Source organism: Helianthus annuus, chromosome 7, assembly GCF_002127325.2.
Source record: "Helianthus annuus cultivar XRQ/B chromosome 7, HanXRQr2.0-SUNRISE, whole genome shotgun sequence".
Classification (NCBI taxonomy): domain Eukaryota; kingdom Viridiplantae; phylum Streptophyta; class Magnoliopsida; order Asterales; family Asteraceae; genus Helianthus; species Helianthus annuus.
The window spans coordinates 89,000,312-89,005,094 of record NC_035439.2 but is presented as its reverse complement, the minus strand read 5'-3'; the positions used below and the strand labels follow the sequence as shown (position 1 = coordinate 89,005,094).

At 34.7% G+C, this 4,783-nt stretch overlaps 1 long non-coding RNA gene across 2 annotated transcripts; it reads right to left on the bottom strand.

Annotated features, from left to right (window-relative positions):
- Nucleotides 1–3,466: 3,466 nt before the first annotated feature.
- LOC110914799 lies at nucleotides 3,467–4,506 on the bottom strand. Of its 2 annotated transcripts, XR_002578606.2 has the most exons (4): nucleotides 4,179–4,506; nucleotides 3,765–3,919; nucleotides 3,625–3,694; nucleotides 3,467–3,553 (listed from the first exon to the last, which is right to left on the bottom strand). It is a non-coding gene; the product is annotated as an uncharacterized LOC110914799 (long non-coding RNA). The 2 variants fall into 2 exon arrangements; XR_002578605.2 differs by lacking the exon at nucleotides 4,179–4,506 and having other exon boundaries at nucleotides 3,765–3,970.
- Between the last annotated feature and the right edge of the window lie 277 nt (nucleotides 4,507–4,783).

Sequence of the window (4,783 nt, the reverse complement as noted above, 5' to 3'; positions counted from 1 at the left end):
AATCAAAACCGTAATCGAAATTATAACAATTAATCAAAAATCGATCGATTCCTATTCACCAAATCCTTCTGTGAATTGAACTTCTGATGAATTTGGAAATTCAGAACTGAAACAAATCGATGGACTGACTATCGAAGAAGATGATGCAGTGTGTGATATAATGTGCGAATTTCATGACAATGCAGATGCGAATTCAATAAAAAGAAGAATTCTTTGAAATTTCATATAGTGTGCGAATTCATGACAACGCACATTCGATTTCAGTAAAAAGTTAAGAATTCTTTGAAATTTCATATAGTGTGCGAATTCATGACAATGCACAAACGATTCAGTAAAAAGTTAAGAATTCTTTGAAATTTCATATATTGTGCGAATTCATGACAATGCACATGCGATTTCAGTAAAAAGTTAAGTATTCTTTGAAATTTCATATAGTGTGCGAATTCATGCTTTTACACATGCGATATCAGAAAAAAGATAATTATATTTTGGTCTCTTAAAGTTTGCTAATTTGTTTTCGATTCAAATGCGATTTTGAATAAAAACACTACAAAATACTTTAAAATTACTTTGTCCTAAAAATGCAAAAAAAAAAAAAAAATTACGAATCTTAAAAACTAAAAATAGAATTATTTTATATAAAAAACTCAATTTATTACCGATGTGACTGTAATTTGACATGTAATGATCAATTTTACAATAAATACTACTGAACTTACCACCCTAGCTACATAATAAATTTACTATATTAATATAAAAAACCTAGATATAACTACCTTCCATATTAAGACATAGAAGACGAAAAAAAAACACACACAAAAAACAGACCAACAAAAATGGCATCTGAAGATTCAGAAAAAATCAAAAACATTGCAATCAAAGAGCTATTGTCAACTCGCACGTTACCAGAAATAGGCACTGATGTCACCTCTTCTCATCTGGTTCTTGATGTGCAGGGCAAAATTCTTGAACAAATCAAGAAAAATCAAGATGTATGGGAAAGACTACTTCAAGAACCACCATCAAGCTTCAGAGACAGAGCTTTGGATCACATAAAGGAGCAATCTCGAGCTGATGACTTAGCCTTCTCTTTCCTGACAGATGCTCTGAACACTGTGAAGGAGAAGATGTAGTTCAGCTCTTCTGAACGTGACAAAATATTTGCTTCAAGTAACTAAAATCTCTTTTTAATCGTTTTGTGGTTGTGGCTGTGTTAGACAATAACAACTATTCTTATATTTTGGGTACATGTTTTGAATACATATTATGCTTGCTTATAATATTAAATCGCATGAATGATATAGCCATCATTTTCACATAACAAAACAAGGTAACTCAAAAATCACATGTAATAAAAGTGAAATCGCAAGTAAGAATGATTATAAACTGAAGCTTATAAAATCGCATGTTTATATACTGAAATCGCATGTAAGAATGATATAAACAGATGAATATAAAAATCGCATGTGTTTCGTATAAATTCGCATGTTCATTTAGAAAAAACTACTCATCCTCATCATCTTCCGAAACCTCCTCCCACTGATCTTCTTCTTCAGATCCATCATCACTACTGTAATCTTCAAACTCATCTTACTCTTCGTCGTCTTCGACCTCATTGTCTTTGTCTCTGGCAACATTTTCGATCTGGACGCCCTTCGTCTTCTTTTTTTGCTGTTTACCTTGTTGTTTGGCTTTCAGTTCCTCGCAAGTCTGAATGTCATGACCTTTTCATTGCATACGCTACATGTCCTTGACCTTTTCCCTTTGCGGCTGATCATTTGTTCCTTCTTAGATTTAATCCTTTTATGCGAGTCGCGACCTTTGTTTCTTATACCAGCCGGCACACGGACAATAGGAGGAGCATTAGTTACTGGTTGTTTATAACCAATCAACTTTGAAAATCGGTCAAATTTTGGATCAAGTTGCTTGGTTATTCGACTCTGATCAACTCTCTCTTTAAGCTGTATCATTTGATCCCTCACCAAAACAAGTTGATAAAGGTCGGAAATCAAATTGCTAACCAAATACTTCCCTGTGTGGATGATTTCACGAGCAATCCGCTTAGCCTTGTGTTGCACATCCTTGCCACCCACATTTAAATTGTACTTCACATTTAACTCATTCGGCACCACATCCTTCGTCCATCTCTTTGTAACATATTTGTTTGGTATTTCTTTAACACCAAACATCTTGAAAAGAAAATAAATGTGTTTGCATAGCAGCCCATACTGCTCAAAACGCAAACAGCTACACTGTGCAGTTACATCATTTTCAAGATTCTTGAACCACACCTAGGAAAAACCAAAAAAAAAATATAACAAAAATTAAAATCGCATGTGTAACATAACAATTTCGCATGTCTAAGAAAATCATGCAAATGAATAACTGTATGCACAAATACACAACATCAAAAGGCTGTACCAAATAATGCTACATAGACATCAATTAAGACAATTTGTTTCATTAGAGATACAAATCTTACCTGTTGAAGTGCCACTAGAAATAGTTGCTCGACCAGTCGACCCCATGTATGATGTACCACTTCCGTTCTAGCAACATCAAGAAAATAATCAATCAAACGGCAGTAAATGTCCTTCCAAACTCATACAATTCCACAAATCTTCAAGTGTAACCATAATATTTCATTAACAGTGAAAAGTATTGATTCAACAAAAGAAGTAAACTGTACATAATCATGAGGAAGCGATAACTGTTTCCCTGTCTCCTTAAGCAGTCGCTCCAAAAAGCATGAGTCGGGTTGGTTTTTGGGTATCTTTGGGTATCTTTAGTTATATTTGCATAACAAAACTTTGTAATCATTTTATTCGGTTCAACTGTATATATAAACCATGTAACTTTAAGTCGCAGATTTAATTCGCATATTTTATTCGGTTCAACTGTATATAAACCACGTAAATTTAAGTCGCACGGTTAAAATTCTTTTGAGTAACTAAACGATCAACCCACGAACCCAGTAAATCAACCCAAACACCCATTTCATGGGTTCGACCCAAAACTGACCCGAACCCATTTAGACTAACCCATAAAACAAACCATGAATTATCATCAATGTTATTATTGTAAATGATAAATGAATGAACTGCTAACAAAAAATTTAATAGTACAAACAAAGTAGTGTTTGTGGGTCAGCTCAACCTAACCAATCAAGTGCCGATCTTTACAGCTCTAGAAAAAGCATATAAATGTAAAACAATACTTACAGGGTAATCATCATGCACACGCCAGATGCTCTCGCCAAGTAGGTTTGCTACCAATAAGACAGTCAGCGGTGGTAAATAGTTCTTTTCAGACACCGGAATGGTATTCGTGGTAATCACCTCTTGAAATAGACCACTTGACAACCGATCAATTGCTAGTGGACTGCCGTAAAACATATCCACTTAACTTAAACCATTCATTTTCATATGGAAGAGACAAAGTATGAGGTAAAAGGTGTGTGAGTTACCTAAAAACAGCATGCGTGCTGTATGCATAAACTTCCATGCCCCTTCCCCTTCACGATGCAACAGGTCTGCTCCTTTGGCAATAGTACCTATAAACACAAAATCAACATATTAATCGCCATATAAAGAGATACAAGAGGAAGAAGAAAGTAAATCTCACCAGCAGTATCGATCATGTCATCCACCATAACTGCTACTTTACCTTTCACATCACCGTTCAAATTCGTTACCTGAAAAGGGTAATATCAGAAACATCAAAAGGGAGAATATAATTCTTTCCTTCATCTATAAACTTCTTACTTCAGCTACATTGTGCCCATGACGCCGCTTATCAACAATGGTCAATGGCGCATCAGATAACTTTTTAGCAAAAGCTCGTGCTCTAGCAACTCCACCAACATCCGAGGGCACCCATAGTTGTTAATTGCGAATAGCGACAAATAGCGATAAGGTACCTATAAGCCACATAGCGAATAGCGATAAATAGTGGGCGAAAATTTTATAAACAGCGATACGTATGAAAATTTTTTAAATATTTTTATATGTATATTATATCAAAATACCCTGGTATATATGCCATTTTTCATATATATTTAACAAAAACCTATAATCCAGCCATTTTATAGCTATATTTACTTGCTATTTATATCAAAAGAAATTAATTGTCACTATTCTCGCTATGAGTCGCTATAATCCTAAATCAGCCATGTTTACCGATTTTGCACCGTCCATTGCCACCTTGAGAGCCGCCACGTTTACCAAATCTGCCAAATCAGCACCTGAAAATACGATAAACAGATCGTAAACTGAACTGACATAAAGAATTATGTAAATATAAACTGTTGCTGACCTTGAACAACATCAACCTTTCGAGTAGTGTATTGTACTTACATTTTGAATTTCGGTAACCTTCGACTTCTGGCTTTTTAACCAGTCGACCCCATGTATGATGTACCACTTCCGTTCTCGCAACATCAAGAAAATAATCAATCAAACGGCAGTAAATGTCCTTCCAAACTCATACAATTCCACAAATCTTCAAGTGTAACCATAATATTTCATTTAACAGTGAAAAGTATTGATTCAACAAAAGAAGTAAACTGTACATAATCATGAGGAAGCGATAACTGTTTCCCTGTCTCCTTAAGCAGTCGCTCCAGCTCAGCATTTGCAGACGCCATAACCTCGCACTTTTCGAAACCCTAGCAAAAAAACCACAGTCAAAGAAACCGAAAACCAAACGAAATCTCCCTAAAAAAACATAAAACACATAAAAAAGCCTATAAATTTAAACAAAAAATCAAGAAATCTTGTAAATA